Source organism: Crinia signifera, chromosome 3 (assembly GCF_055691185.1).
Source record: "Crinia signifera chromosome 3, ASM5569118v1, whole genome shotgun sequence".
Taxonomy (NCBI): domain Eukaryota; kingdom Metazoa; phylum Chordata; class Amphibia; order Anura; family Myobatrachidae; genus Crinia; species Crinia signifera.
The window spans coordinates 16548102-16572958 of NC_139219.1; the positions used below are offsets into that span (position 1 = coordinate 16548102).

Genomic DNA, 24857 nt, shown 5'->3' on the forward strand with positions numbered 1-24857 from the left:
CATGGGAGGCAGGGTCTCACCTGTACACAGACACAATGACCCGTGGGAGGCAGGGTCTCACCTGTACACAGACACAATGACCCGTGGGAGGCAGGGTCTCACTTGTACACAGACACAGTGACCCGTGGGAGGCAGGGTCGCACCTGTACACAGACACAATGACCCATGGGAGGCAGGGTCGCACCTGTACACAGACACAATGGCCCGTGGGAGGCAGGGTCGCACCTGTACACAGACATAATGACCCATGGGAGGCAGGGTCTCACCTGTACACAGACACAATGACCCATGGGAGGCAGGGTCGCACCTGTACACAGACACAATGACCCATGGGAGGCAGGGTCGCACCTGTACACAGACACTGACCCGTGGGAGGCAGGGTCGCACCTGTACACAGACACAATGACCCATGGGAGGCAGGGTCTCACCTGTACACAGACACAATGACCCATGGGAGGCAGGGTCTCACATGTACACAGACACAGTGACCCGTGGGAGGCAGGGTCGCACCTGTACACAGACACAATGACCCGTGGGAGGCAGGGTCGCACCTGTACACAGACACAGTGACCCGTGGGAGGCAGGGTCGCACCTGTACACAGACACAATGACCCGTGGGAGGCAGGGTCGCACCTGTACACAGACACAATGACCCGTGGGAGGCAGGGTCGCACCTGTACACAGACACAGTGACCCGTGGGAGGCAGGGTCGCACCTGTACACAGTCACAATGGCCCATGGGAGGCAGGGTCACACCTGTACACAGACACAATGACCCATGGGAGGCAGGGTCGCACCTGTACACAGACACAATGGCCCGTGGGAGGCAGGGTCGCACCTGTACACAGACACAATGGCCCATGGGAGGCAGGGTCGCACCTGTACACAGACACAATGACCCATGGGAGGCAGGGTCGCACCTGTACACAGACACAACAACCCTGGTGTACTATTAGTACATGGGAAGACACTGGTATACCCTGCACATTACTGTAACCCAGGACATGCCACTGCCGCTGTGAGAGGACGTAAATGAGAATACAATCTGCTACATCCTCCTGTCACACTGACATGCTGCTGATACTGAATAATACCTTGTTCTTATAGGAGATACTACTAACCAAAAACAGTATAAAAATAACAAAAAACAAACCACAAAAAAGTCAATCAAACCTCCCACAAAAGAACAAAGTCATTGAAACTTGTTTATATCATGTTACGGTGAGTGCGGGGTTTTATCTGCAAACAAAGGGCCGTGCGTTTATTGGTTTGGTGTTTCCCTGCTTAGCTCAGAAATATCATCCGGCAAATATGATACGGTTATGTGCCAGAGAAAACAATGCACACAGCAGACGCTGCTGTGAGTGGCGTCTGATGGCTTCAGTAGGTGCACACGCCACCCAGGCGCCTAACACGCCACCAGTCCTGAGCTGTGCGCTACACGGTTATGTCTGCAGGGCAATATGGGGTTAAACCTCCAGCGTCAGCCTGTGAGTCACACTCCTCCATCTCCTAGGCTACAGGAGTCCAAGCCTAGGGGCCCGATGACACATGGAAGCCCTCACTGGGATGGTTAGGCTGCATGTATAATCCTATTTGTACAGACCAGAGTAATGCACAATACAGGTACCCAGCAATACCTAACTGATGCCTCCGACCCACAGAGCTGACGCCTCATCGGGAAGCACTCAATGCAACATATCATACAGGGCGAGATGTACGAAGCCTTGAAAAGCGATAAAATGGAGATAACATTTTCACGCTTAGTACATCTGGGGCCTTATTCTAGTTCACTCTTAGAGGCAAATTCTTTCTTAGTTGGACAAAACCATGTGCACTGCAGGTGGGGCAGATGTAACATGTGCAGAGAGAATTAGATTTGGGTGGGGTTTTTCTTCAAAGTGAGATCTATATTGCAGTGTAGAAATAAAGCAGTCAGCATTTTCCCTGCACAGAAACAAAATAACTCACCAAATCTAATTCTATCTGCACCTGTTACATCTGTCCCCCTGCAGTGCACATGGTTTTTTCAAGCTAAGAAAGAATTTGCCTCTAAGAGTGAACTAGAATAAGGCCCCTGGTTCACAGTGACAGCCCATTTGCTCCCCCCCCCCTTGCTAGACTGTAAGCTCTGCCGGTCATTGTTGTTGTGCACTGGATGGGGACTTGTAATACCTCCAACATTGCTATGGGGAGAGAGGCAAGAGGACAGTCTCATGTTCCGGATGTCCTATGTGGCAATGTTCAGTCAGAAAGGAGAGATGGTGCTATTTTGGAGGTGCCAATCTATGTTCCAGGATATTTTACACACGTGTGCTAGATAAGTCACCTTGTCAGCCCACAGATAATGTTCTCCAAGCTGATTTAACAGGATGAGAGATAAATGCTTATCCTGCAAAGCCCCATGTCACAGACAAGGATAATCGTCACCTTGCAGGATCCGGCTGTCTGGGAGAGCGGGAAAACCAGCCGCATACAGAGAATAATGCTGTCACTAAGTGCAATACATACATATATACACACACACACACAAATGCACAGACCACACTGGTCGGCAAGGACAACTTTCAGACGGTAACGCTGACTGCAGTACTGTGGTCTGGAGCAGGACGTGGCACAGAGCCACACAGTGTTCCCGCCACCACAAATATTACTTTTAGACACATTTTCCAAATTAAAAAGAACCCTACTCTGCTTTGTACAGCACTTACTAACAGCACTGTACCTTAATACTGATTATCTGTGCGTCTCAGCCAAGTTCGCTGCCCAGGAACTGCTGCTGGGAGTAATATCAGTACAGTATAAGTTATATACATATAACATGTAATAGCCAGCCCCCCTATCTACACCATCACGAGGTTGGTTTGGTTGGAGGAGGTCTTGGCCTTAAGTAAAGCAAGTAACACAATAACATTGCAGTTCCCCTCACGTGAGAACACAATCTGGTATTATGCGGCTATATGACCTGCACTAGGAGATAAGAGCTAGACTCACATGACTGTACACTGCTCGCACTCCCCCTATAGAGGCGGTGCGCATGGTAGAGAGGAAGCACACCGCTCCCCCCTATAGTGACTGTGCACCTGGCAGAGGTGGGAGTACACCGCTCCCCCCTATAGTGACTGTGCACCTGGCAGAGGGGGAAGTACACCGCTCCCCTATAGTGACTGTGCGCCTGGCAGAGGGGAAGTACACCGCTCCCCCTATAGTGACTGTGCACCTGGCAGGGGTGAAGTACACTGCTCCCACCTATAGTGACTGTGTGCCTGGCAGAGGGGAAGTACACCGCTCCCCCCTATAGTGACTGTGCACCTGGCAGAGGGGAAGTACACCGCTCCCCCCTATAGTGACTGTGCACCTGGCAGAGGGGGAAGTACACCGCTCCCCCTATAGTGACTGTGCACCTGGCAGAGGGGAAGTACACCGCTCCCCCTATAGTGACTGTGCACCTGGCAGGGGTGAAGTACACCGCTCCCCCTATAGTGACTGTGCACCTGGCAGAGGGGAAGTACACCGCTCCCCCCTATAGTGACTGTGCACCTGGCAGAGGGGGAAGTACACCGCTCCCCCTATAGTGACTGTGCACCTGGCAGGGGTGAAGTACACCGCTCCCCCTATAGTGACTGTGCACCTTGCAGAGGGGGAAGTACACCGCTCCCCCTATAGTGACTGTGCACCTGGCAGGGGTGAAGTACACTGCTCCCACCTATAGTGACTGTGCACCTGGCAGAGGGGAAGTACACCGCTCCCCCCTATAGTGACTGTGTACCTGGCAGGGGTGAAGTACACCTCTCCCACCTATAGTGACTCTGCGCATGGTAGAGAGGAAGCACACCGCTCCCCCTAGAGTGACTGTGCGCCTGGCAGAGGGGAAGTACACCGCTCCCCCCTATAGTGACTGTGCGCCTGGCAAAGGTGGGAGTACACCGCTCCCCCCTATAGTGACTGTGCGCCTGGCAAAGGTGGGAGTACACCGCTCCCCCCTATAGTGACTGTGCACCTGGCAGAGGTGTACAGACACTATAGGGGGTGCGGTGTACTTCCCCCTCTGCCAGGTGCACAGTCACTATAGGGGGGGGGAGCGGTGTACTCCCACCTCTGCCAGGCGCACAGTCACTATAGGGGGAGCGGTGTACTTCCCCCTCTGCCGGGTGCACAGTCACTATAGGGGGGAGCAGTGTGCTTCATCTCTGCCGGGTGCACAGTCACTATAGGGGAGCGGTGTGCTTCATCTCTGCCGGGTGCACAGTCACTATAGGGGTAGCGGTGTACTTCACCCCTGCCAGGTGCACAGTCACTATAGGGGGAGCGGTGTACTTCCCCTCTGCCAGGCGCACAGTCACTATAGGGGAGCGGTGTACTTCCCCCTCTGCCGGGTGCACAGTCACTATAGGGGTAGCGGTGTACTTCCCCTCTGCCGGGTGCACACTCACTATAGGGGGGAGCAGAGTACTTCCCCCTCTGTTGAGCGCACAGTCATTATAGGGGGGAGCAGTGTACTCCCCCCTCTGCCAGGTGCACAGTCACTATAGGGGGGAGCGGCAGAGGGGGGGGGGGGGGGGGGGAGTACACCACTCCCCCTATAGTGACTGTGCGCCTGGCAGAGGGGAAGTACACCGCTCCACCCCCCCTATACTGACTGTGCGCCTGGCAGAAAGGAAGTACACCGCTCCTCCCCCCCCCTATAGTGACTGTGCAGCTGGCAGAGGGGAAGTACACCGCTCCCCCTACAGTGACTGTGCGCCCGGCAGAGGGGAAGTACACCGCTCCCCCTACAGTGACTGTGCGCCCGGCAGAGGGGAAGTACACCAGTCACCCCCTATAGTGACTGTGCGCCTGGCAGAGGGGGAAGTACACCTCTCCCCCCTATAGTGACTGTGCACCTGGCAGAGGGGAAGTACACCGCTCCCCCCTATAGTGACTGTGCGCCTGGCAGAGGGGGAAGTACACCGCTCCCCCCTATAGTGACTGTGCGCCTGACAGAGGGGAAGTACACCTCTCCCCCCTATAGTGACTGTGCACCTGGCAGAGGGGAAGTACACCGCTCCCCCCTATAGTGACTGTGCGCCTGGCAGAGGGGGAAGTACACCAGTCACCCCCTATAGTGACTGTGCGCCTGGCAGAGGGGCAAGTACACCGCTCCCCCCTATAGTGACTGTGCGCCTGGCAGAGGGGGAAGTACACCGCTCCCCCCTATAGTGACTGTGCGCCTGGCAGAGGGGAAAGTACACCGCTCCCCCCTATAGTGACTGTGCGCCTGGCAGAGGGGAAGTACACCAGTCACCCCCTATAGTGACTGTGCGCCTGGCAGAGGGGCAAGTACACCGCTCCCCCCTATAGTGACTGTGCGCCTGGCAGAGGGGGAAGTACACCGCTCCCCCCTATAGTGACTGTGCGCCTGGCAGAGGGGAAGTACACCAGTCACCCCCTATAGTGACTGTGCGCCTGGCAGAGGGGCAAGTACACCGCTCCCCCCTATAGTGACTGTGCGCCTGGCAGAGGGGAAGTACACCGCTCCCCTTATAGTGACTGTGCGCCTGGCAGAGGGGAAGTACACCGCTCCCCCCTATAGTGACTGTGCGCCTGGCAAAGGGGGAAGTACACCTCTCCCCCCTTTAGTGACTGTGCGCCTGGCAGAAGGGGAAGTACTGCACCGGTCACTCATTCTCTCCCTATGGGGGATTGACACACTTTCATCTGGTCACCACTGAGAACGTTGGCACGTGGGCAGGGATGACAAAGTGTGATAAGCTTCCATATAAATCAGATCAGATTCCAGTAATGGGCGTGTGCACTGCGATTTCCTGTATTTCAGACACTTATATCAAGAAAGATCTAAGTGGCACTTACTCGCAGGTCAAGTACAATGCAATAAATGGTTGGAATTCACAATACTCACACATAACATTCTCCTAATGGCACCTGGCAGTCTTACAGCATACAGTAAACTGGCAGGAACTAAGGGATGATGCGGCAGGAGATACAGCGTTTGTGCGACAGGAGATATAAATGTGTGAGTGACCGGACGGAGGCCCCAAGTCATACTAATGTGCACCTAATGAGCCATACATGATGCAACATGTACAGAGAAATTACATTGGGAGGGGCGGGGCCTAACTGAATCTAAATTACATTGAAACAATAAAGTTTTCTAACATTTCTGGGCTACATGCAAAAGCAGCCAGTATTTGCCCTGCATGCAAAACAAATTGTGTCTATTTGCAGCCCTCATTGCTGTGCGGTTTCTCCTTTTTACTCTACAATGTACCGGTTATACCACTTTCACATGACAAATGCTGGGTCATGCCCAGATTTAGACACGGGTCCATCCCGGGAGTGACCCAGGATTTGCGAGGTGAAGCTCCTACGGTGACCCGGCAATAAGCTGGGTTGCTGAAGTCATTGGGAGGGCGGTGGCGCGTCACCGGGGGGCGGGGAGGAGGCAGCACTTGAAACCGACACTGCCTACTCCCTTATAGTATGAACGGGGCCTGAGGTGCTTGACCCGGGTTATCCGTTCACACTGCCCAGTAACCCGGGTCCGACCCGGTTAAAACCCCCTGTTTTAACCCAGGTCAGATTGCTGGACCTGGGATTTTTCAGTGCAGTGTGAAAGGGGTATCATTGAACTATATTTTAAGGTGTCCTCCTTCGTAAGGGAAATTGGGGTGGTGGGTGCAGCGAACCCTTCAGGTACTATAGGCTATCCTAGCTGCAGGGTCACCGAGGGTCGGAGCTGGTGTAATCCATCAGATGCCAGTTATTGCTGCTGGTACATAGGGTAAATGGCTCCGGGATGACCTGTTAAGTTAAGGAGACCTCTAGGAGGTGTGGCTGAGCGGAGATGATGATTTGGAGAACGAATGCAGTAAATCCAGATCTGCCTGGTGTGTTGTCCCTGACACCCACTTGTGTTGTAGTGATAGACTGGTTTCTGGGTAGAGTAGGAAGTGTTACTGGAGCAGAGGTCAGTCCGTGAAGATGGGCTGCAAATAGACACAATTTGTTTTGCACGCAGGGTACATACTGGCTGCTTTTGCATGTAGCCCACGACAACTTTGTTACAATGCAACCATCTATGATCTTCTAGAAGGTGCTAAATAACTAAGTAGAATCTGTGTATGTGTTCTGCGCTACCCGTTATTATCTATGTAGCATAACGGAGAACTTGTGGCTTTGTACAATAGTCACTGTATAATCAGATAGGTCAGGTTTGCGATAAAGGTACAGTAAAGGACTGAATGTTCGGGGGCTGGGGAAGTCAGCAGGGTAGACAGAGCAGGGCTGAGAGATCCTCCGGCGTGTAGGACAGCCTGTTCCTTCATATATAATGCACCAGCATGCTGACACAGCTCCTATACGTGCATGCTGGAGGAACACGATAGCAGGAAGTGTTGTGCGATGAGTCACGTGATATTATACTATTGTGTGTGTGACATCGGAGAGGGCATCACCCTGACACAGTGACCCATCACTGACAGCGGTTACACCATCATTGTACCGCCTGTCCTGGCTGCTGACAGTGATAGGAGATGCAAGAGGTTACCAGCAGACAGATCGTTCTGTCGGTCAGTAATACCCCTTTTATACCACTGCAAAAACCTGGGTTTTTCCCTCGTGGACCCGGGTCAGCGGCGATTGGAGATTATGTCATCTTTAAGCGCGGCCGCCATTGACACTGCAGGTCAGCGCCGCTGTGTAAACGGTGCAAATCCCGGATCCGACCTGGCCTGGCTCCGTGGATTTTTCTCTATGACTGACTGACTATATGTCTATGCAGTCAGCTGGGGTATATAAAGGAAGGATGTGGGGCTCAGTCTTCATCCCCCCAATATTACTGTTATCACCTCAGCTAATATAAGGCCAGTGGGTGTCAGTACTGTGGGGTCGGGATGAGAATGCAGGGAGGGGGGGAGGGGGTGTCTGCAAAATGCACCAAATTCCCGTTCTGTTTATTGATGCGAAGTGTAGAAGAATTCTGCTGGCACCACACAGATACTCCGCAGTCTATACAGAATCCCACGCCTTACACTTGCCCCCGCATTTCAAATATATAACGTGGCAGGTAATCCTCCGCACCGCTAGTACAACGTGTTGTCAGGCAGAGGAACGGCAGCAGTCTCTGGCCCTTATTCAGATCTGATCGCAGTACAAATGTGTTCTCAAAATGGGCAAAACCATGTGCACTGCAGGTGGGGCAGATGTAACATGTGCAGAGAGAGTTTGATTTGGGTGAGTTATTTTGTTTCTGTGCAGGGTAAATACTGGCTGCATTATTTTTGCACTGCAATTTAGATTTCAGTTTCAACACACCCCACCCAAATGTAACTCTCTCTGCACATGTTACATCTGCCCCACCTGCAGTGGGGTGTGGATTGTTTTATCGACCACAGTAAGGTCGACAGTCATTAGGTCGACACCGTTAGTTCGACAGGTATCGACAGCCGTTAGGTCGACATGGGTTATGTCGACAGGTTTTGGTTTTTTTTACTGTTTTTTGACCCGAATGTCAACAGAGTCTACCTGGACACAGTTGGAAGGCAACCGCAGCCCCTCGCATCGCTCGGCACACTATTTTATTCTCCCACCACGCCCTAGTGGATGGTAGGGCATGAAATACCGCCTGTCGGCACATGCCGGCTCATAAAACAGTAAAAAAAAAATGTCAACCTTCTGACCTGTCAACATAAACCATGTTGACCTTCACTTATGTCAACCTAGACACCTTTCGACCTAAGTGTGGTTGATAATTCGACCGTATCCCCTGCAGTGCACATGGATTTGCCCATTTTGAGAACACATTTGTACTGTGATCGGATCTGAATAAGCGTCTTTGTTCTCTCTGTAGGATACTAGTCCCAATAGCTGGGCCCTCTCCTCTAATGCCCTCACTCCATAATGTCATCTCCCGGTTTTGCTGCAGCTTTTTCCCTATCTATGGCACCATATAAATAATACTACCAACATGATCGCTGCTCCCCGGACTTTATCATCGTGGGACAGATGAGATTCTAGGCTTTATTAAAGCCACAATACACTAATGCGACTTCTCGGAGGTAGAAGTCGCATAAGATTTCCCTTGAACCTCCTGGCAGCTTCCATACGATGTATCATATGCGATTCCCAGCAAGGCTTGCAGGATCCGATAAATCTATAGTACAGGCCTTGCAATCTGCGGCTCCGATCCAATGCCCACGGGATCAAACATTTTAATCAGCCCGAACCGTCAGAATCGGATAAAAAGTGCCCAAACCGCACTAGTGTATTGGGGCTGCAACCTTACGGCCCCAACAAGATGCACGATAACGACAAAGTCCTTATATTGGTCCAATGTGTACGCACTATAACGATGCCCGCTCCCGAGGATCGTTAGCGATGTCCACTGTACACGTAGCTCACTGGAAGGATAGCGCCAATGACAGCTATACTACTGGATGTGGCCATTGACAATATTTTGTGTGAACTCGCTCAGTGTATTCGCACAACATCGTTTGTCCGGGAGATCCAGGGAAACAATCAGCCGATACATCGCGGCGCATGTAGTCTAGCGTGCACACAGCTGTCAGCCCTGAACTCTACCCCACCTCTGACTATACGGTTACTGAGTCTGTACACTCTGCGCACTTCTGCATGAGTGTGTACATTCAGCTGTATAAGGAATGACTGTACGGCAAGCTTGTCTCCTATACATCTTCAATCACGGCACTAGCTTGCTGCGGATTTGTACCACCTGGATGTAGTCATTGCCGCACAAGAGTCCGGAGAGCCCAACGGGGCTGCTCGATGTGAAGCCAGAGGCTTGTGCTATAGGCTTACACAGCTATATCATTATCGCTGGCTTGCTTTTTGCAGCAGACAAGTCCGCTGCAAGCACTAACTAACCAGCCACAGGTCTGCACAGGTACACGACCGCTCACAAAGGTATATGAACCATCACAGTCAGTATTCAGGGTACCCACACATAGGGAGGATTGGGGCAACCGAGTTGCAAAGTCCATGGTGCAATTACGATCAAAGGTGGACACACCCATAGAAATCGCCATTGATCCTCACATCTGGTGTGTCAAAAAAAAAAGGACTTTTTTTTTTTGCTAGGTTTTGCTGATTTACGTAAAGCAATCCTATTATGTTGACAAAAAAAAAATTCTTGCAAAACTACATGGGTTCAAGGACGCCGGGTATTTGCACATTCGCGTTTTTGTGGTGCTCTACAAAGCGACGAGCTTTTCTTTTCTTGATGCACATTCGCGTCTCACAAGAGCCAACACTTACCAGAGATTTTGTGTTACCCTCCTGAGGCAGGTAAAAGAATATCCCTGAAAAGCTGCGTCTCGTGACGGCATTTCAGGGATAAAAGATAGCCCCCAGCGATACAATTATCATGGGTAATTGGATACACCCAATGTTAGATATGCAGTGTTTCTAGACCAGTTGCAGTCACAATGCAGCGATCCAGCTACTGTGGAACTACACATCCCAGCATGACTTGCCACAGTTTTACTATGCCCTAATAGCAAAATTGTGGCAGGGAATGCTGGAGCCTGTAGTTCCACAGCAGCCGGAGGGCCGTATGCGGTATACCCTGATAATACTGTAGCATTCCCAGATTTCTTAGGTAACTTCACAGCCGACTATATAGATGACATTTAGGTATTCTCTTCATCTCGCTGACGGAACAAATCACAACCAGGATAGAAAGGTTGTAGAAAGGTTAAGACAATACCAATTATACGCCAAATAGGAGAAATTCAAATACAGATTTAACTGTCACATTTTTAAGATCCACAATTTCAAGCAAGCGACTGTACTAGGGGCCCGATTCAGTCATGAATGTACAGCTACAAATTTGCAGCAGCCAGCGATCATTTAAACCACGCCCTGCTAGAGTGAAATCCCGCCTTGGGAGTCAATGTGCTCCCTGTACACATACATTCGCAGCCGTACGAAAATGTCCAAAACCCATCGTAACAGGCTCGCCATCCAATGATTTATACACTGGGCACAACATATTGTGGGTGCTGTGTAACACAAGACTTATCCGGCCTGTGTAACCCAAGGCATATCCAGCCTGCAGTTGACATCGTTCAGGTGTGAATTACCCCTTAGGACCCAGTTAAAGATCAGGTCACACAATGGATCCTCGGCTTTGTCAATTTCTAAGGACGCGTCACCAGGTAATTTTCCACTGTTGTCGCACCCATCGGGGCTATGACCAGAAAGGGGTCAGTCCTTCAGAGGGGTCACTTCAAGCATTGGCAGCTTTTTAAAGACTGAAGTATCCTTAATTTTGTTTGCACAGAAAAACAGGATTTTTTGTAATATATGCCTGATGGTCATAATCAGGATAGCCAATTAAAGCTTGTTTTTTTCCGTGTGGAAACATAGGACCAACAAAAGACCACGGAACTGTGTTTTGTAGTAGTTATCTGGGGGGGGGGGGCTTCGGATTAGGGATTTGCTTTCATAAGCCGATGCAAGCAAAACAAAATCCACATTAAATGTCAGCAGTGTGTCGAATAGGATAGTCCTGGATAATAAACTGGCCACGGTAAACTGGACACTGCCCATAAAATACTGTTTTATTTATGCCTCTACAATGGAACAAGCAAAATCTTGTATTCAACGGTTTAGTATATGGGTGATAAATTGATATGCTGGTCGAGAGATATAATAAGTGAATCGGCTACGAGGGTATGCAGGGGGATGAGGGGGGGGGGGCTGGCATTTAAGGAAAAAAAAAATTAACTCATAAGTCTCCATCCAATAAATGCCATATACTGTACAGGACCAAGAACTCCATATGTGCCTTTTGGCCACATAAATGCCAACACATACCTGAAGCACTGGGATAAATAGTATGAAGGCGGTTAAGCACAAGATACCAGCGAGCGTAGCGCTTGCATTTTCTTTAATACGCACGGAGCTGGAGCACTTCGCGATTGCTAGTTTCTTCTGTAACCTTCCGCAGGGTGCAGGGTCTCACCAACATTATGATCCCATTCATTGGTTTAAAAGGTTGACTGATATATAGATATTATATTATATCACGGAGCAGATGTCAAACACCTGTAATTTGACCTGATTTCCCCCAATTTCTCTGCCCAATCCGTCGGAATCAACTGAAATATTCCCAAATCACACTAGCGTATGGGGCCTTAAGACAACAACTATGCTTTAAAATGTATCAAGCAATGGACAAGGTCTCGGTTTTTATGGGGGAGAGGGGTCGGTACTTCCTCATCTTTGCGGCCACCGCTTACTCTACGGAACTTACATAGCACCACTGTCCCCTGGTGGGCTCGCTTTGAGCTCAGTGTCGCCCTCCGCTTCGCTCGCCACAACTTAACTAAATAGATGGTGGCGTGGACACAGGAGGATGGGGTACTTCCTCACCAAAAAAAACTTACGTAGTGGTTAAGTAGCGGCTAACCTAACTGTCCGCAAAGATGAGGAAGTACCGAGGGATCTTTTCAGACTGCTCCACTGTGTGTGGGCAGGTCCTGCACAGCGATCCCACCTGTCGCAGTTAGTGCTGCTAAATAATACATCCCGAATGCATAATGGGATACAGTGAAGGCCTGAATCATATTTCAGAAAGATAAATGCTATAACAACAAATCATGAGTCAGAACGTACAGTATCATGACAGCATATACACCGGTCAGTCCCCAAGTTTTAACATAGATAATGTCAAAGTGCCTAACTAGCTAGTTTTGTAGGAAGAGAAAAAAACAAAAAAAAAACTTTTTGGCCGTTATATTCCACACAGTACCATATAATGTAGTGGTCACGTACGGGACAGGCCAAGCACGACGCTGCTTTGTAAAGGAAACTTCAACTTGATAATTCCCCTAGACTCTAAATATTATTACACCCCTTACCAACCTTCTACCGCATCCAATATATTGTCTGCTGGCTGTTATAACACCACTTATTTCATCTGATCTCTACATAATTACTACCACAAGGGCCCCGTAGCACCTAACAAAGGGCCTGATTCATGATGACTGGCAATTGTGCGAGTACGCCCCCGTCCCGATGTTTTGGGGACTTTGCGTGCGCTATTATGCATACGAACGCAGGCGAGCGTTACAGGGCTCGTTTGCTGCTGATCGAGCCTTACTGAATTAGGGCCAAAGCACATAAATAAACGAGCCGGACAATGACTTACAATACAAGATAACATAGGACGAGTACAGGGTATATCAGCATAGCGGCATCAGGGCACAGGGCACAGAGATAATCCTCATGCTGGCACAATCTGTGGGTTATGCCGCTTTCACATCACAAACATGGGTCCAACACATTCACATTAAACCCAGGTCGCCCATTATACAGGGGGGTGACCCAGGTTTAACCCTTCTTATAACCCAGGTTGCTCGACCCAGGTTATAAAGTTTGGTACTTTCACACCGCGTCTCGACCAGGTCATCACATCAGCAAGCTGACTGCATCCCGCGTCCAATGTGCGGTGTGAATGGGGACTCAGGGGGAAGAGGGCCCTGCTTGTCAGAGCTTACATTCTAAATGGGAGGGGCAGACAGATGGGGGTGGCACAGATAGGGTAGTAGTGAGTATGGAATAGAGGGTTAGGATGACATATGGAAAGCATCGACAAAGTAGTGGGTCTTGAGAGCAGACTTCAACATTGGGTGCCCGATGTATCAATCAAGATTTATAAAGTGACACAGGTTAAGTATCCTAGTGTTCATTCTAGCACCCGCCAACTGTGAAAACCCATGCAGTTTCTCTTCCCTGCCTGGGGTGTCGCTGTCTGCTGTAGTGATTCTAGCACAGTGTGGTCTGTATATCAGCAATGATATGCAAACCAGACCTGTGCTAAAAAAAAATTATTTGCTAAAAGCGCTACTAGGGACATCTGTACCAGCACTGCTGAGGACATGATATGTAACTGGCACTACTGGGGACATCTGTACCGGCACTGCTGAGGACATGATATGTAACTGGCACTACTGGGGACATCTGTACCGGCACTGCTGAGGACATGATATGTAACTGGCACTACTGGGGACATCTGTACCGGCACTGCTGAGGACATGATATGTAACTGGCACTACTGGGGACATCTGTACCGGCACTGCTGAGGACATGATATGTAACTGGCACTACTGGGGACATCTGTACCGGCACTGCTGAGGACATGATATGTAACTGGCACTACTGGGGACATCTGTACCTGGCACTGCTGAGGACATGATATGTAACTGGCACTACTGGGGACATCTGTACCTGGCACTGCTGAGGACATGATATGTAACTGGCACTACTGGGGACATCTGTACCTGGCACTGCTGAGGACATGATATGTAACTGGCAGTACTGGGGACATCTGTACCGGCACTGCTGAGGACATGATATGTAACTGGCACTACTGGGGACATCTGTACCTGGCACTGCTGAGGACATGATATGTAACTGGCACTACTGGGGACATCTGTACCTGGCACTGCTGAGGACATGATATGTAACTGGCACTACTGGGGACATCTGTACCTGGCACTGCTGAGGACATGATATGTAACTGGCACTACTGGGGACATCTGTACCTGGCACTGCTGAGGACATGATATGTAACTGGCACTACTGGGGACATCTGTACCTGGCACTGCTGAGGACATGATATGTAACTGGCACTACTGGGGACATCTGTACCTGGCACTGCTGGGGACATGACATGTAACTGTCCCTACTGGGGACATCTGTACCTGGCACTGCTGGGGACATGACATGTAACTGTCCCTACTGGGGACATGACATGTAACTGTCCCTACTGGGGACATGACATGTAACTGTCCCTACTGGGGACATGACATGTAACTGTCCCTACTGGGGACATGACATGTAACTGTCCCTACTGGGGACATGACATGTAACTGTCCCTACTGGGGACATGACATGTAACTGTCCCTACTGGGGACATGACATGTAACTGTCCCTACTGGGGACATCTGTACCAGCACTACTGGGGACATCTGTACCAGCACTACTGGGGACATCTGTACCAGCACTACTGGGGACATCTGTACCAGCACTACTGGGGACATCTGTACCAGCACTACTGGGGACATCTGTACCAGCACTACTGGGGACATCTGTACCAGCACTACTGGGGACATGATATGTAACTGGCACTGAATATGTGCAAGACAATGATTGCTTGGCACTCAAATTCAGTATCTGATATAGTACACAAACTTTGTTTCATGTTTTGAAACCTTGTTTTATGCACAAATAAAATATATTTGTGTGCATATCGTGTTTGATGTTGTTATACAACATAAATGCAAGATACCTCAAGATACATCATTGAAATATAAAAATAATCTGAAATACGGAATAATCAGAATTCTTCTGGTCCCGAGCATTTTGGATAAGGGATACTCAACATGTAAACATATAGTGTGATAAACAACCAGCTCCTGTCATTTGTCAACAACCCCCCTCCCCCCTATAACATGACAGTTAGGAGCTGATGGGCTGGTTGTTTATCACTTTTTGAAGCTTGATACATCTGCCCCAGGGAGAGGTAGAAAATTCCTGAGGTAGGGAGCAGCACAGCCAAAGCCTTGGTGGCAGGAATGGAAGGAAGTAATTAGTTGCCAGGAAAGGTGGCATGTACTAGATTACACTGTATATTGTCATTCATTATACACTCTGACAGACGTTATTACACAACGTACGGTACTTGTTTCCTAGCACGGCCACAATCGCGGGCATGGTGTGCCTTAACTTTAGGCACACGATGCCCGCGATTTCCCCATAGGCTTCAATGTTAAAATATTTTAACATTGAAGCCTATGCGCGTCCGACGCGATGCCCCCGATTTCTCCATAGGCTTCAATGTTAAAATATTTTAACATTGAAAATTTGTGCATTTAACATAGGTAAAAATGGGAAATGGCACAATATGGCCCATTTCTCATTGGGTATGGCCCCGGCATATGTGTGTAAAAAATAATGGCCCCCCATTGTGACCGCCACCCCCACGATTGACGTGAACCCGAAGCGTGGCGAGCGCAGCGAGCCTGCGAGGGGCGGCGGTGCGCGTCCTCCGACCTTTTCATTCCCCTACTATCCACGTCGGCATGGAGTTGAGAATATATAGTGTGGCGAGCGTAGCGAGCCACCGAGCCCGAAGCGTGGCGAGCGCAGCGAGCCCCGCGAGGGGACGCGGATACCTGTTAAGCCCACGAGGGGCGTCCCTCGCGGGCTTGACAGGTACCCGCGTCCGCTCGCCACGCTTCGGGCTCGGTGGCTCGCTACACTATATATTCTCAACTCCATGCCGACGTGGATAGTAGGGGAATGAAAAGGTAGGAGGACGCGCACCGCCGCCGCTCGCCACGCTTCGGGTTCGCGTCCATCGTGGGGGTGGCGGCCACAATGGGGGGCCATTATTTTTTACACACATGCCGGTGCCATAGTCAATGAGAAATGGCCCATATTGGGCCATTTACCTTTTTTTTCTATGTTAAATGTACTCAGTTTCAATGTTAAAATAATTTAACATTGAAGCCTATGGAGACGCGATGGACCTGATTTCTCCATAGGCTTTAATGTTAAATTATTTTAACATTGAAGCCTATGGAGAAATCGGGTACATCGCGTCGGTCGCGTCGTGTGCGTTTTGGTATGCACCCGACGCGTCAGACGCGATTTTTTCCGACACGACCACCACAATAGAAATCGTGGTGGCTGTGCTAGGAAACAAGTACCCAACGAACTAACCTATCTAATCTGATCCATACATTACAATATCATCTATACGGTATATATTTAGCTAGATTTATTATACTGCTTATGGACCTCTCATCTGATCTCTACATTTATTATTTATTGTATAGTTTCTTATTCAGCTCAGCATATTCATTGCATTTTACAATTGGGTTGGGATCATCTGGTCTACAGCATGATGGTCAGTCATTAGGTCGACACTGGAAAAGGTCGACAGGGGTCTAGGTCGACGTGGGGGTTTTCACAGTTTTTTTACCTGAATGTCAACACAGTTGGAAGGCAACCGCAGCCCCTCACTATGCTCGGTACACTATCTTATTCTTCCAACACGCCCTAGTGAATGGTAGGGCATGAAATACCACCTGTCGGCACATGTCAGCTCAGAAAACAGTAAAAAAAAACATGTCGACCTTGACACTGTTGAACTAACGACCCGTCAAACTAACGACCCGTCAAACTAGAACCATGTCGACATTTTCTCATGTCGACCTAATGACTGTCGACCATCATGCTGCAGTGTAGACCAAATGACCGCATCCCTTACAATTGGGACAGTAACAGAACAAACAGCGTCATAACAAACAGACCTAGAGGTAGGAAGGCCCTGCTCGCCAACTTACACTCTATAACCTACATTTTATTACCAGTCATTATTAATGCTACTGGCTCTTATTACACCGCTCACTGACTCGTCTCCTCGGAGAAGTTCATTATATTACCATCGATTCCGCTGGGAGTGTTTCGCTGTTTCACTATCTGCGAGTGACGAGCTTAGGGATTGGCTGTGATTGCGATCAGCAATGGTTTCTCCTCTGCAGGGAACGTAAAGGAAATTGTCCGAAACGTGTTCAGTCTATACAAGGAATTCAAGTCATTTATGTCCAACATGAGATCACACCGCATTAATTACACCATGTGTTGCCGTGTCACCCAGCAGTTGTGTATGGAGTAGTGTGACATACTATACCACAGCTGTAGACCTACAACAGGTCCCACATACACAATAGATACATACAGACTCCCTAAAATGCTCTTATGCTTAACAACTGTGTCCGGTTCCCATTACCCACACGCACTGCGGTCAGGTTTAGCAAAGGACCGGTTACAGGAGGGTTAATACCACTAAAGTGTCGATATTATTGATTTATATAGAAAAAATGTGTTTGCAAATTACTGATTGTGAAGACAGAAAATCGCACATTAATTAAGCAATTGGGCTCAGCCCGGTGTTGCCTTGGTCGGCAAGTGACCTTTTGTATCCTGAGGGACACATGTAAAAGCCTGGGGGCTGCAGAAAGTGACGCGGTTTCGATGATTTAAGCCTTGAGGTTAAGTCACTGAAACATTGGCACTTTGTGCAAGCCACAGCCCATTGTATGTGACCCTATGCATCTGTACGAGTACAGAGCTAGAGAAACTCTTTCTGTAATCAAACAGCAGGTCATTTGGGAAACGGCGGGTTGCTGTATGTGTTGTCCGTCCAAGTCCAGACCATGCTTCCTGAGGCAGGTCTGCTGGATGAAGAGAGATGCAGGTATGGCAACAGCTCCTGCCTGCTAACACCTGCTTGCAGAACTGGATGTGGTGGTCCCTCATCTCTGCTAGTCCTGTACAGCGGCTCTACGAGCTGATCCTAGACCAGGGATGGGGAACCTTTGGCTCCCAGCTGTTGCTGAACAACACTTCCCAGCACGCCCTGCTACAGTTTTGCTATGTTAACATTTTTGCACGGCATGCTGGGATGTGTAGTTCAACAACAGCTGGGAGCCAAAAGGTTCCCAATTCCTGTCCTAGACCAAGTGGCAAGATGGAGATATACACACTGCTGCCCCCACTGGTAGCCGCCTGCAGTACAGCGGATCAGGAGGGGATTGCTGGGGATACCAGCATGCTCGTAGGCACCAGACCTGGAGTCCAGGGGACAGCTGCCCCATGGTGCATAGCAGGCACTGGTAGCAAATTTATTGAGCAATTTAAAGAGCAAATTGTCTACAAGCGAGCATAAAGTGTATGCCTCCCAGTACAGCATCTATATGCGCACACACCATTCAAGGACATGAATTGCTGGATACATAGAATACAATTGCAATCCTCATTATTTTTTTGGGCCTAATGATCGGAAGGAACATACATTGACTCATTCATGCCGACAACTCTCAGGAGATCTGTCGGCAGTACACACTATATAAAGTGCAGAATACTGGGACCACATTATCTCCTCCTTGAGACGTGCGATGAGACGGACTTCTGTGCGATTTAACCTAGACTGTCTGCAGTTATCCCAACGTCTTACACGCAAATACCCTACTCTCTATCACACAGATCTATAGACCGGGGGGAAGCCATATGTAACCGGAGCAGACACAGAGCAGCCTAGTCTCTGTATGAGTGCTTATTTATTATTAATATGTTACTATTTGTAGGTCAATGTAAAGAGAAAGTGGAACAGACAGATGGGCCAGACGCTAGTCACTTCCAGGGACAATAGATTATGTGCACTGAACTAATTGCTGTTATTGGCTAATGTTTTCATATTTCAAAAAAGCTATGTAACTGCACTCTGTATCATATAGCAAATACCAGACTTATACAGAACATGTTACAATCATACACATTGTGGTTTATATACTACTAGCTGAGGGATTGCCCAGGTTTGGCTGTGCAATTAGCATTATTTGAACTCTTAACCTTCTTTTTTTAAGTTGAAAAACTCGTCATGCCCACGGTGTGACCGGCATACGCCTGTCTGTGGCGGGCCCACGGTGTGACCGGCATACGCCTGTCTGTGGTGGGCCCACGGTGTGACCGGCATACGCCTGTCTGTGGTGGGCCCACGGTGTGACCGGCATACGCCTGTCTGTGGTGGGCCCACGGTGTGTCCGGCATACGCCTGTCTGTGGTGGGCCCACGGTGTGACCGGCATACGCCTGTCTGTGGTGGGCCCACGGTGTGACCGGCATACGCCTGTCTGTGGTGGGCCCACGGTGTGACCGGCATACGCCTGTCTGTGGTGGGCCCACGGTGTGACCGGCATACGCCTGTCTGTGGTGGGCCCACGGTGTGACCGGCATACGCCTGTCTGTGGTGGGCCCACGGTGTGACCGGCATACGCCCGTCTGTGGTGGGCCCACGGTGTGACCGGCATACGCCTGTCTTTGGTGGGCCCACGGTGTGACCGGCATACGCCTGTCTTTGGTGGGCCCACGGTGTGACCGGCATACGCCTGTCTGTGGTGGGCCCACGGTGTGACCGGCATACGCCTGTCTGTGGTAGGCCCATGGTGTGACCGGCTGGCATATACCTGTCTGTGGTGGGCCCATGGTGTGACCGGCATACGCCGGTCTGTGGTGGGCCCATGGTGTGACTGGCATACGCCTGTCTGTGGTGGGCCCATGGTGTGACTGGCTGGCATACACCTGTCTGTGGTGGGCCCATGGTGTGACTGGCATACGCCTGTCTTTGGTGGGCCCATGGTGTGACCGGCATACGCCTGTCTTTGGTGGGACCGGCATACGCCTGTCTGTGGTGGGCCCATGGTGTGACCGGCATATACCATAGTTGCCTACCCTCCTGCATTCTGCAGGAGACTCCCTGACATAGCAGCAATCTCCCTCTCTCCCTCATTAGTCTAGCAATTTCCCTCATGTCACCTAGCCCACATTACACTGTTACATCATAGTTACCTCCCCTCCTGCATTCTGCAGGAGACTCCCTGACATAGCAGCAATCTCCCTCATTAGTCTAGCAATCTCCCTCACGTCACCTAGCCCACCTTACACTGTTACAGTTTTTGGGAAAAAAGGAATGAGAGATAGATACATATACATTGAATTATCAGAGCTATTTCCCAGCACTTTACCAAGTATTGTATCTCTTACTAACTGCTTTGGGACTGATCTACATTTGGATATAAGTTATTTTAAAAGATTCCTGTCAGATGTACCAGTACACACCCATGATTCTAGGTGCCTCATTGACGATCTCTTTTTCACAATCTCTCCATATATGGAACTAGACCACGCCCTCTGGGGTGCTTTGCAAAATTTTATTACCAACTGTAATCTCCCTGAAACTTGTTTTCAAAAGTAGGCAAGTATGGCATACACCTGTCTGTGGTGGGCTCACGGATGGGAGAAAAGTGTTTTTTCCTTAACCCCATGTCCTCTATGTTATGCAACTCTGCCATATTTTGCTTCCCTGACCCACTTTGTGTAGTGGGTGGAGTTCTTTTTGGGCACGGGGTGCTAGAGGTGTTCCCCCCCCCCCCCCCCCCCCCCATAGTATATTTTTTCAAGTGATATCTGTACCAAGTATGAACACATACACTAATTATATAGATCTCGCTTATACAGAATGTGTTACATACACATTGGGGGGAATTTTAAAGGACAAGAGATTCAGAAAGTGAGAGATTTCGTAAGAAATCTTCCTTTTTTTAAAAGCGGCAATCATTTACACTGCAAAACCCGTTTGATTTTGCAGTGTAAATGATTGCAGCATAAAAAAAAAAAGCCTGTAGATTTCTTACGAAATCTCTCATCCTATTACATTTCACCTATTGTGTTTTATAGACTATATAACCATGTCACATACAGAACACGTTACATACACATTGTGGTTTATATACTATTTGTGGTTTATAGACTATATCTATATACTACGCTTATAAAGAACAGATTACATACATATTTTGGTTTATACACTATATCCATGTCATATACTACACTTATAGAGAATAAGTTTCATACATATTGTCGAGTTATGAAACACTGGGCTTAGAGACAATTTAGGTCTATCAATCTACCCCACAGAGCTGGGAATTCCTTTCTCCCCCAATACATGACCCACAGGGCCGGGGGCTGATCTCCCCAATTCCTGGCCCACAGGGCCGGGGGCTGATCTCCCCAATTCCTGGCCCACAGGGCCGGGGGCTGATCTCCCCAATTCCTGGCCCACAGGGCCGGGGGCTGATCTCCCCAATTCCTGGCCCACAGGGCCGGGGGCTGATCTCCCCAATTCCTGGCCCACAGGGCCGGGGGCTGATCTCCCCAATTCCTGGCCCACAGGGCCGGGGGCTGATCTCCCCAATTCCTGGCCCACAGGGCCGGGGGCTGATCTCCCCAATTCCTGGCCCACAGGGCCGGGGGCTGATCTCCCCAATTCCTGGCCCACAGGGCCGGGGGCTGATCTCCCCAATTCCTGGCCCACAGGGCCGGGGGGTGATCTCCCCAATTCCTGGCCCACAGGGCCGGGGGTGATCTCCCCAATTCCTGGCCCACAGGGCCGGGGGGTGATCTCCCCAATTCCTGGCCCACAGGGCCGGGGGCTGATCTCCCCAATTCCTGGCCCACAGGGCCGGGGGCTGATCTCCCCAATTCCTGGCCCACAGGGCCGGGGGCTGATCTCCCCAATTCCTGGCCCACAGGGCCGGGGGCTGATCTCCCCAATTCCTGGCCCACAGGGCCGGGGGCTGATCTCCCCAATTCCTGGCCCACAGGGCCGGGGGGTGATCTCCCCAATTCCTGGCCCACAGAGCCGGGGGGTGATCTCCCCAATTCCTGGCCCACAGAGCCGGCGGTGATCTCCCCAATTCCTGGCCCACAGAGCCGGCGGTGATCTCCCCAATTCTTGACCCACAGAGCCGGCGGTGATCTCCCCTATTCCTGGCTCACAGAGCCGGTGATGATCTCCCCAATTCCTGAACCACAAAAGTTAGCAATCAATGCCCACCCTGCCCCCAATTCCTGACCCATAGAGCTGGCGATGAACTCCCCAATTTAGGACCCTCAAAGCTGACAGTGAGCTCCCTAATTTCTGACCCAAAGAGCTGACTAAATATCTCCAACTAAAGACAGAGTAGAGCACGACAATTCCTGACTCACAAATCTGCACATGCTCCCAACCGTCTGAATTGACTGACTCAAACAGCTGCATGGAGTTCCCCAATACCCACAATACTGAGCAGGGCTGCCCAAATGAGCAGCTTGGGCAACCTTACACCACAAGCCACAGAGCTGACTCTTATATTATCCTATACAGTCACAGAATTTACTTTTTTTCCCTCAGTATCAGACATGACTACTGCGCAACTGACAGCCCACCGGCCCCGAATGACCCGCAGAGCCCAAAGGGACCGCAGGGCTGGCTGCCCACCAGCCCCCCGAGGAGGGACCGCAGGGCTGGCTGCCCACCGGCCCCCCGAGGAGGGACCGCAGGGCTGGCTGCCAACCGGCCCCCGAGAAGTGACCGCAGGGCTGGCTGCCCACCGGCCCCCCGAGGAGGGACCGCAGGGCTGGCTGCCAACCGGCCCCCGAGAAGTGACCGCAGGGCTGGCTGCCCACCGGCCCCCGAGGAGGGACCGCAGGGCTGGCTGCCCACCGGCCCCCGAGGAGGGACCGCAGGGCTGGCTGCCCACCGGCCCCCGAGGAGGGACCGCAGGGCTGGCTGCCCACCGGCCCCCGAGGAGGGACCGCAGGGCTGGCTGCCCACCGACCCCCGAGGAGGGACCGCAGGGCTGGCTGCCCACCGGCCCCCGAGGAGGGACCGCAGGGCTGGCTGCCCACCGGCCCCCGAGGAGGGACCGCAGGGCTGGCTGCCCACCGGCCCCCGAGGAGGGACCGCAGGGCTGGCTGCCCACCGGCCCCCGAGGAGGGACCGCAGGGCTGGCTGCCCACCGGCCCCCGAGGAGGGACCGCAGGGCTGGCTGCCCACCGGCCCCCGAGGAGGGACCGCAGGGCTGGCTGCCCACCGGCCCCCGAGAAGTGACCGCAGGGCTGGCTGCCCACCGGCCACGACTGACTTGCTGGGCAGACGGTCTACCTCCCTTAACAATACACACAGGGCTGACAGTCCACCACCTTTCACTAGCCCACAGAGCTGACAGTCTACAACCTATATCTAGCATGTAGCATAGTCACAGCCTCATAGAGCTGACACAGAACAACCCCTACCAACGTTACAGCGCCCAATCCCTAACTAACCCACAGAGCTGACACCCTACAACACACAACCTACATCTAACACACCGAGCTGACCCTCTACAACCCAAACTGACCATCCGAGCTAGCAATCTACAAACCCTAATAACCCCGCAGAGCTGACAGTTCAACCCTATCACACAGTCGGCAATTCACAAGCCCTAGGTAACCCGCAGAGCTGACAGTCCACATCGGCCCTACCCATCCAGCACACAGAGCTGGCAGTAACCCCATCCCGGGGCAGGACGAGCTTCTTGGGAAAGGTGCGATGGGGTGACTGACCTGCAGCGGGTGTCAGCTCCCGGGATCCCCGGTTCCGCAGCTCCCCCAACCCGGGTACGAACACAATGCAGGTGAGAGCCAGTGACGTCACGGACAGGCCACGCCCACTCTCTCTCCACTGCGGCGGCCCAGCACGCTGGGTGGAGCCAAGTGGCGTCATGACGTCAACAAAACACGCCGCAGGGAGTTCAAAATAGCATAACTTTATTTAAACCATGTAACTATTTAGCACAAATAGAGCTGCAGCTTCCCATGGAGGTATGCTGGGAGTTGTAGTTCAACGACAAGGTTGCCTGAGGGAGCCTGCCCTGCACTCAATGCTCATTCTTTCAGTTGTTGTCAGTCAACACACACACACGCAGCTCATTTCTGGTGGGGGAAGAGGTCCTAGCAGCAATTCTTATAGTCTAGCAGTGGAAATAATATAATACACCTGGGGCCTAACAATTTATTTCCCAACCTCGGCCCTCCAGGCACACCTTAGGGCAGGCTTTCCCAACCACGGTCCTCACGGCACACCAACAGTGCAAGTTTTAGTGATATCCAGGCTTGAGCACAGGTGACTTAATTAGTACCTGAGTGATTCTGATTAAACCATCTGTGCTGAAGCCTGGATATCACGTAGGCTGTGTACACACGGGGGCGATTTTTGCTAATATCGCCGGGTGCGCGCCCCCATTTTCTCCCCCGTAGTTATCGCTGGTTGCAGGAACATGCTCCTGCGACCAGCTGATTTCCACTGCCGGGCTCCCCCGGCAGTTTCTTTTTCATCAGCGACCATCTCTGGTCGCTGATGCAAACGGGACACTGAGCGATATATCGCTCATCGCGAGCGTTATATCG

The 24857-nt window shown here is 51.0% G+C and overlaps 1 protein-coding gene across 3 annotated transcripts in view; it reads right to left on the reverse strand.

Moving 5' to 3' along the window:
• The window catches only part of TMEM63B (transmembrane protein 63B), a 62062-nt gene extending 37893 nt beyond the window's left edge, over nt 1-24169 (reverse strand). For 2 of the 3 annotated variants that reach the window (XR_014471554.1, XM_083175399.1), the window contains exon 1: nt 24015-24166. The gene's annotated coding sequence lies outside the window, so the exon portion shown is untranslated. Of the gene's footprint in view, nt 1-24014 lie in introns of all 3 variants that reach the window. The other variant, XM_083175400.1, reaches the window with a different exon arrangement.
• Between the last annotated feature and the right edge of the window lie 688 nt (nt 24170-24857).